The 12,620-nt window shown below is 40.0% G+C and overlaps 1 pseudogene; it reads left to right on the top strand.

The window, feature by feature from the left end:
• Positions 1-4,716: 4,716 nt before the first annotated feature.
• Positions 4,717-5,251, top strand: LOC113891918 (annotated as a pseudogene).
• Positions 5,252-12,620: the final 7,369 nt, after the last annotated feature.

Genomic DNA, 12,620 nt, shown 5'->3' with positions numbered 1-12,620 from the left:
TTAAATTATCATCATCACCTGTTAGTCATCTATTCATATGACCAATCTTTCATATGACCAATCTTTTATTTCTAAGACCATCTTCAGTGCTTTGCATAGGAGTGAGACAAAATGGCAGAAATGTATCATTAACAAAAGAACGTTCTAAGAACTTACATTTTGAAGCACTCTTCTGTGAATTCCCTGGTGGTCCAGTGGTTAGAACTCAACACTCTCATTGCCTGAGCTCCGGGTTTGATTCCTTTCCAGCAACTAAGATTCTGAAAGTTGCGTGGCGCAGCCAAAAAAGTAAAATAAAATAAAATTTGAAGTACTCTTCTGTGACTGAAACTCACTTTAGGTTAAACCTGATTGAAGATTTGACAAATTTGCCCAATAGACTGAGTAATGATACAATAAGATGCTCAAAATTATTACTCATCAAGGATACACAAAATACAAGGTAATACCACCATATACCTATTCAGTTCAGTTCAGTCACTCAGTCCTGTCTGACTCTTTGCGACCCCATGAATTGCAGCGCGCCAGGCCTCCCTGTCCATCACCAACTCCCGGAGTTCACTCAGAGTCACATCCATCAAGTCAGTGATGCCATCCAGCCATCTCATCCTCTGTCGTCCCCTTCTCCTCCTGCCCCCAATCCCTCCCAACATCAGAGTCTTTTCCAATGAGTCAACTCTTCGCATGAGGTGGCCAAAGTACTGGAGTTTCAGCTTTAGCATCATTCCTTCCAAAGAACATCCAGGACTATCTTCAGAATGGACTGGTTGGATCTCCTTGCAGTCTAAGGGACCCTCAAGAGCCTTCTTCAACACCACAGTTCAAAAGCATCAATTCTTCAGCGCTTTGCTTTCTTCACAGTCCAACTCTCACATCCATACATGACCACTGGAAAAACCATAGCTTTGACTACACGGACCTTTGTTGGCAAAGTAATGTCTCTGCTTTTGAATATGCTATCTAGGTTGGTCATAACTTTCCTTCCAAGGAGTGAGCGTCTTTTAATTTCATGGCTGCAGTCACCATCTTCAGTGATTTTGGAGCCCCTAAAAATAAAGTCTGACACTATTTCCACTGTTTCCCCATCTATTTCCCATGAAGTGATGGGACCAGATGCCATGATCTTCGTTTTCTGAATGTTGAGCTTTAAGCCAACTTTTTCACTCTCCTCTTTCACTTTCATCAAAAGGCTTTTTAGTTCCTCTTCACTTTCTGTCATAAGGGTGGTGTCATCTGCATATCTGAGGTTATTGATATTTCTCCCAGCAATCTTGATTCCAGCTTGTGCTTCTTCCAGCCCAGCGTTTCTCATGATGTACTCTGCATATAAGTTAAATAAGCAGGGTGACAATATACAGCCTTGACGGACTCCTTTTCCAATTGGAACCAGTCTGTTGTTCCATGTCCAGTTCTAATTGTTGCTTCCTGACCTGCATATAGGTTTCTCAAAAGGCAGGTCAGGTGGTCTGGTATTCTCAAAATTGCAAACACTGAACATACCAGGTGTTGGCAAGGATCTGGAACAAGGAGGACTCTTATGAACTGTTGATGGGAATGAAAATGGTTCAACGACTTTGGAAAACACTCTGGCAGTTTCTTAAAAACATGCACATCTACATCCATATCATGTGACAAAGACACTTCATCCTCAGAATCAAAAATATTTGTGTGTAAGTCTTTGTACAGACTTCGCTTTCTGTATGGCAGAAAGTGACGAAGAACTAAAAAAATCTCTTGATGAAAGTGAAGGAGGAGAGTGAAAAAGTTGGCTTAAAACTCAACATTTGGAAAACTAAGATCATGGCATCTGGTCCCATCACTTCATGGCAAATAGATGGGGAAACAGTGGAAACAGTGAGACTTTATTTTGGGGGGCTCCAAAATCACTGCAGATGGTGACTACAGCCATGAAATTAAAAGACACTTGCTCCTTGGAAGAAAAACTATGACCAACCTAGACAGCATATTAAAAAGCAGAGATATTGCCAACAAAGGTCCGTGTAGTCAAAGCTATGGTTTTTCCAGTGGTCATGTATGAATGTGAGAGTTGGACTATAAAGAAAGCTGAGTGCTGATGAATTGATGCTTTGAACTGTGATGTTGGAGAAGACTCTTGAGGGTCTCTTGGACTTCAAAGAGATCCAACTAGTCCATCCTAAGGGAAATCAGTCCTGAATATTTATTGGAAGGACTGATGTTGAAGTTGAAATTTCAATACTTTGAACTGGGTCAATACTTTGGTTGGACGGCATCACTGACTTGATGGACATGAATTTGAGTAAGCTCCGAGAGTTAGTGATAGACAGGGTAGCCTGGCATGCTGCAGTCCATGGGGTCACAAAGAGTCAGACATGACTGTGTGACTGAACTGAACTTTGTATAGACTATCCAAGAGAAAAAGAAATTTATGGCTATAAAAAGACACATGCAATATTCACAGAAGTTTCATTTGTAATAATCTTTTAAAAAAGGAAGCAACAAAAATGCCCATCAACAGGTGAGTGGATAAATAAATTGTGGTATATCCATACAATGGACTACTACTTGGCAATAAAAGTAAACAAACTGCTGCCTGTACAACATAGATGTATCTCAAATAAATATGATTAGTGAAAGAAGTCAGACAAAAGAGAGGACACATTCTATTGTTCCATTCATAAAATAGTCTAAAAATCCAAACTAACCTATAGCAACAGAAAACAGATCAGAGGTTCCCTGGAGATAGGGGTTGGCGCTGGGGGAGGCAGGTGGAAGGATTACAGTGGAGCACAAGAAAACTCTTGTGGGTGAAGCATATGTTCATTATCTCAATTGTGATAATGGTTTCATAGGTACATTCACTAGTCATAACTTAGCAAACGACACTTTAAATATGAGCTTCCCTGGTGGCTCAGACAGTAAGAATCCACTTGCAATGCAGCAGACTCAGGTTCAATCTCTGGGTCAGGAAGATCCCCTGGAGAAGGGAATGGCAACCCACTCCAGTATTCTTGCCTGGAGAATCCCATGGACAGAGGAGCCTGGTGGGCTACAGTCCATGGGGTCACAAAGAGTTGGACTCGACTGAGTGACACATACACACACTGTAAATATGAACAGATAATTACATTTTAATAAAGGTGTTAAAACAAAAGAAATAGTGCACACGTCAAAAGTTGGAGAATGATTTAATTATGCTGCTGCTGCTGCTACTTCTAAGTCACTTCAGTAGTGTCCAACCAGGCTCTCCCGTCCCTGGGATTCTCCAGGCAAGAACACTGGAGTGGGTTGCCATTTCCTTCTCCAATGTGTAAAAGTGAAAACTGAAAGTGAAGTCGCTCAGTCGTGTCTGACTCCTAGCGACCCCATGGATTGCAGCCTACCAGGCTCTTCCGACCATGGGATTTTCCAGGCAAGAGTACTGGAGTGGGGTGCCATTGCCTTCTCTGTTAATTATGCTATAGAACAGTAAATATTTGGAATACTGTATCTTTTAAAAATCATGTTTTTTTTTGAAGAGCATTTAATAGTCAGAAAATGCTCATAGTATTCAGAGACACGTGTTGTTCTGATTGATAGTGATCCATTAACATTTGACGAATATGAAATGAATGATGTAGTGTTACATGAAAAGAGCAAGGCACAAAAATGCATCCATAAACAAGTAATATCCCAATTTTGGTAATTCTCTCTCATCTCTCATGGCTGAAAGGAAATCTCTCAAAATGTTAACAGTGGTTGTCTCTGTGAAGTGGAAGACAATTTTAATTTTCCTTCTTATGCTTTTGGGGCTTTTCTGTACTTGATCTTCCATTACTTTCACAAATAGATGAAAACCTACCCAATGCTCTTTGAAAAGATTCTTTCCCACAAAGGGAACTCACTGGTGCAAATATTTTTAGAAAATCTATCAATCTGACGTCTTTTCCTGCACTTTTTCATGGTAACCTGCTGCTGAACACTGAGGGAGTTTAGTGGAATGGCAATGAGCTGGAAAGACCAGCTTCAGCCTGCAGTTAGCTTGCAATGAGATATAGTCTAAAAATGCATGTTTTTAAGTTATGCTTTATGTAGCCTCAGGTAGTCACTTACCTTTATCACTTCACTGCTAGCCGTCCCTTGATAAAACCAGGTCAAACACATGGAGAATCAATTCCCCAGATTATGTCTGGTACAGATCTGTCAGGAAATGTTCACTAAGGATGTCCTGATGAGAAAAGGAGAGCAGTTGTGTATCAAATGTAGAAAACTCCTCAGGCTTTCGTCCAATCCATGGTGAGCATGTCTTTTCTCTATGAGTCAAAAAGACAAGCAGGGGAGGGCAAGCCATGGAGTGAGAGCTGAGGAAGGCTAGTGAAAGTGAGGGCCATAGGTGAGGAGGAGTTAGGAGAGCTCTCATGCACAAAGATGTGCCTTGGGGGACATTTGTACAGTGAGACTTCCATTCTGCTTTTCTGTCCCCTGGAGAGTTGCAATGATTGATGCTGTCCTCACTGTGGGGGGTGCCGTGGCAGGAGGGGACAGGGCTAGGGCCTGAAGCAAAGACGATGGTGAGACCCACAGGGAGCCCTCGCACTCCTACCCAACTCTGCAGGGTAGCTGGGGTTGTATATTCACCCAACACATGAGAATTAAAGGGAACTCGAGCTTGAGGCTTTCAGGACTGGAGATGAGGGACACCTGGGGCAGCGCGAAGGTGGGGAATGATAGCTCTTCCAGTTTGCAATAAAAATAGCCTCCAATAAAACTGCATTGCAAAGCATGGGAAAGAAACAGAATGGAAAGACTAAAAGTCGGAAAGAACAGCCTGAAGAATTGTGATGGAAAAAGACAGAACTGACTTGTAGTGAAAGGGTAGGGGATGGTATTTCCTCAAGTAAAAAGGAACTATAGATGTTGATGATATTGGGACTCTGAAGGAAACTCAGATTACCCAGAGTTAATTGAAACACTTCTTAATTCTCCAACAGCTAGTACAGAAAAAGGTGGTACAAAAAGAAAATCTTTATCAGGCAGTGAATCTGATGCCAGGAAATCAAAGAAAGAGATGCTGCTATCAAATCAACAGGCTGTGTCAGGGGTGATCCTGAATGAATAACTGGTGCACAGACAGCAGTGGAGAATTCATGTTTCTCATGCAACGGGCAGGAAGATTCAGATGAGGCAGACTTGGTGCTGGTAGAAGCAGCAAAGATGAGGTGTACTCAGATTGTAACTGCTACTTATGCACAGACTAACTTGACATTCTCGTCCAGAAAATGAAGCTCAATAATGGCCTACATTGCCATACATATAATTTCATATATACATAAACTGATGTATATAAACGGTGGGTCTTGGTTTTTGGTTTATTAGTGTGAAGAAATAACTAGATTCTAAAGAAAATAAAGTTTCATATATTCATTTTGAAGTTGTATTAGAGGCGCTGGTTTTTGTTTTTTATTTATTTATTTTTTGAGTCTATAGATCATGGCATCTGATCCCATCACTTCATGGCAAACAGATGGGGAAACAGTGGCTGACTTTATTTTATTTGGGCTCCAAAATCACTGCAGATGGTGATTGCAGCCATGAAATTAAAAGATGCTTACTCCCTGGAAGGAAAGTTATGACCAACCTAGATAGCATATTAAAAAGCAGAGACATTACTTTGCCAAAAAAGGTCCACCTAGTCAAGGCTATGGTTTTTCCAGTGGTCATGTATGGATGTGAGAGTTGGACTGTGAAGAAAGCAAAGCGCCGAAGAACTGCTGTTTCTGAACTGTGGTGTTGGAGAAGACTCTTGAGAGTTCCTTGGACTGCAAGGAGATCCAGCCAATCCATCCTAAAGGAGATCAGTCCTGGGTGTTCATTGGAAGGACTGATGTTGAAGGTGAAACTCCAATACTTTGGCCACCTCATGCGAAGAGCTGACTCATTGGAAAAGACCCTGATGCTGGGAAAGATTGAAGGCGGGAGGAGAAGCGGACAACAGAGGATGAGATGGTTGGATGGCATCACCGACTCAATGGACATGGGTTTGGGTGAACTCTGGGAGTTGGTGATGGACAGGGAGGCCTGGCGTGCCGTGGCTCATGGGGTCGCAAAGGGTTGGACACGACTGAGTGACTGAGCTGAACTGAACTGAGTCTATAGTTCTGGTCACTTTGAACAAATAAATAAAGCTTTCTTAGTTGCTTCCTTTATCATAAAAAACCATTCGCTAACATGATACATTATTTCCTCTGCATTAGGGAACGTATTTTCTAAATGTTGGAGGAAATCTTCACAGTCATTACTCAATCTGATTTTGTTTTTAACTCATATATGCCTACAGACCATTCTGGGTTTTTTGTTTATTTGCTGTTTTTTTTTGTGTGTGTATACATAAAACACATGTAAATGATTTTCACTTCTTTATTTTTATTTTTTAAAAACATTTGCCAAAAAAAATGCCAATTCATAATCATGGATAAGCCCACATTTCTGGGATGCTCTTACTCTGAGCAGCCTAAGAAATAAATCAATTCAAGTAAAATGGAAATTTTCCTGAAACCTTATCCTTTCAAATTAGGTAGTTGATTCTGTGATTATCTGTAAAATTTAAATATAATATAAATAAGTTAAATTGGACAATACAAGCAGTTGTATTTGAATCCATATCTATAACTACATATAAAAGGAAGTTTATTTGCAAAACTCCTGACAGGAAAAATTTCATCACTAACAAGAATCTGCCCACCCAGATGAGAAAACTAGAAAAATCCTAATGTGTTTTAATTAGCTAAGCAAGACTGAGTTAAATGGACATTGACAGGTTTCTTCTAGTGAAGCTCTTCTTTCCTAGAGTTGAAATCCCTGTGCTGTGTCAACTAAGAGCTCAATGTCTAAGACTTTGCTCATGAAAACCTAACTGGGTGGTTAGCGACATCAGTTTAGGACCTGCTAGAATAAATGGGTGAATAAGCTTTTGTAATCTAAACTATTGATCTACATGTTTTTCTTTATCTCAACTGATTCTTCACATATAGGTTCAATCTTTTCAGTATCTGGATTATTGGTTCAGCAGAAGCATGGAAAACCAAGAACATCGTAGTAATCAGAATGTTACCCAGTTAATTATGGCTCCTCTTAGTGTAGAAATTATACTATAAAATTATAGAACAAATTTCCTGTATCACCCCTTACACACAAATCAGTTCAGTTCAGTTTAGTAGCTCAGTCATGTCCAACTCTTTGCGACCCCATGCCCTGAAACACGCCAGGCTTCCCTGTCCATCACCAACTCCCGGAGCTTACACAAACTCATGTCCATAGAGTCAGTGGTACCATCCAACCATCTCATTCTCTGTTATCCCCTTCTCCTCCTTCCTTCAATCTTTCCCAGCATCAGTGTCTTTTCAAATGAGTCAGTTCTTCGCATCAGGTGGCCAAAGTATTGGAGCTTCAGCTTCAGCATCAGTTCTTCGAATAAATATTCAGGACTGATTTCCTTTAGGATCTGGTTGGATCTCCTTGCAGTCCAAGGGACTCTCAAAGTGTTCTCCAGCATCACAGTTTAAGAGCATCAATTCTTCGGTGCTCAGCTTTCTTTATAGTCCAACTCTCACATCCATACATGACTATTGGAAAAACCATAGCTTTGACTAGATGGACCTTTGTTGGCAAAATAATGTCTCTGCTTTTTAATATGCTGTCTAAGTTGGTCTTTTCCTCCTCCTTGTTCCTTTTCTTCCAAGGAACAAGCATCTTTTAATTTTATGACTAGAGTCACCATCTGCAGTGATTTGGGAGCCCCCAAAATAAAGTCTCTCACTGTTTCCATTGTTTCCCCATCTATTTGCCATGAAAATGGGACCGGATGCCTTGATCTTAGTTTTCTGAATGTTGAGTTTTAAGCCACCTTTTTGACTCTCCTCTTTCATTTTCATCAAGAGGCTCTTTAGTTCTTCTTCACTTTCCTCCATAAGGGTGGTATCATCTACACATCTGAGATTATTGATATTTCTCCTGGCAATCTTGATACCAGCTTGTGCTTCCTCCAGCCCAGCGTTTCTCATGATGTAGTCTCCATATAAGTTAAATAAGCAGGGTGACAATATATAGCCTTGACATACTCCTTTCAGATCTGGAACCAGTCCGTGGTTCCATGTCAAGTTCTAACTGTTGCTTCTTGACCTGCATACAGATTTCTCAGGAGGCAGGTCAGGTGGTCTGGTATTCCCATCTCTTTCAGAATTTTCCAGTTTGCTGTGATCCACACAGTCAAAGGCTTTGGCATAGTCAAAAAGCAGAAGCAGATGTTTTTCTGATATTCTCTTGCTTTTTCGATGATCCAACGAATGTTGGCAATTTGATCTCTGGTTCCTCTAATTTTTCTAAATCCAGCTTGAACATCTGGAAGTTCATGGTTCATATACTGTTGAAGCCTGGCTTGGAGAATTTTGACCATTACTTTGCTAGCGTGTGAGATGAGTACAATTGTGCAGTAGTTTGAGCATTCTTTGGCATGGCTTTTCTTTGGGATTGGAATGAAAACTGACCTTTTCCAGTCCTGTGACCACTGCTGAGTTTTCCAAATTTGCTGGCATATTGAGTGCAGCACTTTCACAGCATCATCTTTCAGGATTTGAAATAGCTCAACTGGAATTCCATCACCTCCACTAGCTTTGTTCGTAGTGATGCTTCCTAAGGCCCACTTGACTTCACAATCCAGGATGTCTGGTTATAGGTGAGTGATCACACCATCGTGGTTACCTGGGTCATGAAGATCTTTTTTGTATAGTTCTTCTGTGTATTCTTGCCACCTCTTCTTAATATCTTCTGCTTCTGTTAGGTCCATACCATTTCTTTCCTTTATTGAGCCCATCTTTGCATGAAATGTTCCCTTGGTATCTCTAATTTTCTTGAAGTGATCTTTAGTTTTTTCCATTCTATTGTTTTGCTCTATTTCTTTGCACTGATCGCTGAGGAAGGCTTTCTTATCTCTCCTTGCTATTCTTTGGATCTCTGCATTCAAATGGGTATATCTTTCCTCTTCTCCTTTGCCGTTCGCTTCGCTTCTTTTCTCAGCTTTTTGTAATGCCTCCTCAGACAACCATTTTGCCTTTTTACATTTCTTTTTCTTGGGGATGGTCTTGATTCCTGCCTCCTTTACAATGTCATGAATCTCTGTCCATAGTTCATCAGGCACTCCTAAAACTGGAAAAGACTGATGCTGGGAGGGATTGGGGACAGGAGGAGAAGGGGATGACAGAGCATGAGATGGCTGGATGGCATCACCAACTCGATGGACATGAGTTTGAGTGAACTCCAGGAGATGGTAATGGACAGGGAAGCCTGGCGTGCTGCAATTCATGGGGTCGCAAAGAGTCAGACACAACTGAGTGACTGGAATGAACTGAACTGAATGATAGTGACCATCTTTTACGTGATTATTTAACTTCTCTTTATCTACTTTGGTAAAATATCTATTTAAGAGTTTTGCATACTTGAAAAATAAAAAGAATGTTTTCCAACTGTATATTGTTTACCTTCTATAAACACTGGTGAACAATAGTCAATAGTTTTATATTAAAAAATAAAATGGATATGCAAATTTGCACTTTTGCAAATCATCAGTAGCTATAACATTTTAGCTAATTTCTGCCCTTGTTAATTATCTAGAGTTATATTTCATAACACTTGAAAATGTGTTTCTTCAAATGTCTCTGGGACACACTGTCATCCTTTTACTCTGTAAATAATTGCACCCTTTATCAGGTTGAAAATTTATCTTCAGGTTCTTAAGTATTCCATCCTCCCTGACCCAGATTTCCTTAGAATTTTAAAGAAGACCTCTGGTCACTCCAATATAGCTTTTCAGTCTTCTGGAGTTTACCTTCAGCGTCTGCACATCCTCAAATGATCATCTGGCTTTAGAGGCTACCATCACTGGGTAGAAATGTGGGAATCCAGTTCCTATTGCCTGTTGAAGGGTCAAAGATGGCAAGTGGAGCAGGGAGTAATGATAGTCCTCTAGGAACAAAGTTCTAGACACAATGGGCAGGAATTACATATGCCTTTTTCCTTAGAGACACTGTCGTACCTGTGAATTAAGTTCTAGAATGTGATGATGGCAGTGTTTAACCACTTATTTTTGGTTAAATAAGCTTTAGTGGCATACTTAGGCATTGAAATTCTTCCAAATTTGGTACACATGTATGGTGGTGGTGTAATATGTGTTGGGTGGTGGTGTTATTTAATCGCTAAGTTGTGTCCGACTCTTTATGAGCCCATGGACTGTAGCCCACCAGGCCCCTGTGTCCAAGGGATTACCCAGGCAAGAATTCTGGCATGGGTTGCCATTTCCTTCTCTAATACATTTGTCTAGATATTTTATAATCTATTATCCTATATGTATTATGTATTTCTATATATAATTTTAAGCCATTTATTTAACCTGAACCTTGATTAAGTAGAATATACTTCCCAATTAACCTTGATAACAGAAGTTACCACATTTAAGCTTGAAAGAATGAAATGATGTAGGAGTTCTATACTTATAGATTAAAAAAAACAAACAAACATGTCACTATAGTATAAAATTTGGTCACAGAGATTAACTATCTCATTTTGTAAACTGTCCATAGCATTCAGTTGAACAACAGCTGACCTTCTACCTGACTGTTACGGAATCATTCAATTTTGTATTTAAGTCTTTTCATTATTTTAACAAATTTTAATGAAATAAATTATTTTAATGAAATACAAAGACTTTTGTATTTAAGTCTTTTCATTATTTTAAAAATTGTTATTTTCAGTTCAGTTCAGTTGCTCAGTCGTGTTCAACTCTTTGCAACCCCATGAACTGCAGTACGCCAGGCCTCCCTGTTCATCACCAACACCCAGAGTTCACTCAAACTTACGTCCATTGAGTCAGTGATGCCATCCAGCCATCTCATCCTCTGTCATCCCCTTCTCCTCCTGCCCCCAATCCCTCCCAGCATCAGTCTTTTCCAATGAGTCAACTCTTTGCATGAGGTAGCCAAAGTACTGGAGTTTCAGCTTTAGCATCATTCCTTCCAAAGAACACCCAGGACTGATCTCCTTTAGAATGGACTGGTTGGATCTCCTTGCAGTCCATGGGACTCTCAAGAGTCTTCTCCAACACCACAGTTCAAAAGCATCAATTCCTCAATGCTCAGTTTTCTTCACAGTCCAACTCTCACATCCATACATGACCACTGGAAAAACCATAGCCTTGACTAGTCGGACCTTTGTTGGCAAAGTAATGTCTCTGCTTTTGAATCTGCTATCTAGATTGGTCATAACTTTCCTTCCAAGGAGTAAGCGTCTTTTAATTTCATGGCTGCAGTCACCATCTGCAGTGATTTGGGAGCCCAAGAAAATAAAGTCTGACACTGTTTCCACTGTTTCTTCATCTATGTCCCATGAAGTGATGGGACCAGATGCCATGATCTTCGTTTTCTGAATGATGAGTTTTAAGCCAACTTTTTCACTCTCTTCTTTCACTTTCATCAAAAGGCTTTTTAGTTCCTCTTCACTTTCTGCCATAATGGTTGTGTCATCTGCATATCTGAGGTTATTGATATTTTTCCTGGCAATCTTGATTCCAGCTTGTGTTTCTTCCAGTCCAGCGTTTCTCATGATGCACTCTGCATATAAGTTAAATAAGCAGCGTGACAGTATACAGCCTTGATGTACTCCTTTTCCTATTTGGAACCAGTCTGTTGTTCCATGTCCAGTTCTAACTGTTGCTTCCTGACCTGCATATAGGTCTCTCAAGAGGCAGGTTATTTTACTCTAGTGAATTCTACACATTTGTGAATAATTAGTGAAATTCTGAATATGCTGTTGATTAAAATATGTTTTTAAGACACTCTCAGAATTTAAATAATGACCATGGTATATTCCAGTACTTAAAAATAAGATATCATAATTACTTTGAGGAGGAAAACTTTTTAAATTCTACAATAAAAGCATTTAGGAACTCTGGAATGAAGTGATCTCTATACTGTTCTCCATAGTGGTTTTATCAATTTACATTCCCACCAACTGTGAAAGAAGGCTCCCTTCTCTCCACACCCTCTCCAGCATTAATTGTTTGTAGACTTTTTGGTGATGGCCATTCTGACTGCTGTGAGGTGATGCCTCACTGTAGTTTTGATTTGCATTTCTCTGTGGCTTAGCTGGTAAAGAATCCACCTGCAATGCAGGAGACCTGGGTTGGATCCCTGGGTTGGGAAGATCCCCTGGAGAAGGGAAAGGCTATCCAATCTAGTATTCTGGCCTAGAGAATTCCATGGGGTTGAAAAGTGTCGGACATGACTAAGTGACTTTCATTTTCACTAATTATTGATGTTGAGCATCTTTTCATGTGTCTACTGGCCATCAGTATGTCTTCTCTGGTGAAATGTCTATTTTGGTTTTCTGCCCATTTTCTGACTGGGTTGTTTTTGTTGTTCTTGACTTGTATGAGCTGTTTGTGTATTTTGGAAATTAAGCCTCTGTCTGTCAAATCATTTGCAAATACTTTCTCCCAGTCTGCTGGCTGTCTTTTCATTTTGTTTATGGTTTCCTTCGCTGTGCAAAAGCTTGTAAGTTTTATTAGGTTCAACTTATTTATTTTTGTTTTTATTTCTACTGCTTTGGGAGACCAA

The sequence above is a fragment of the Bos indicus x Bos taurus genome, chromosome 4 (genome assembly GCF_003369695.1).
Source record: "Bos indicus x Bos taurus breed Angus x Brahman F1 hybrid chromosome 4, Bos_hybrid_MaternalHap_v2.0, whole genome shotgun sequence".
NCBI classification, from domain to species: Eukaryota; Metazoa; Chordata; class Mammalia; order Artiodactyla; family Bovidae; genus Bos; species Bos indicus x Bos taurus.
Note: the sequence above shows the minus strand (reverse complement) of the source record. Positions and strands in the feature narration are given on the sequence as shown.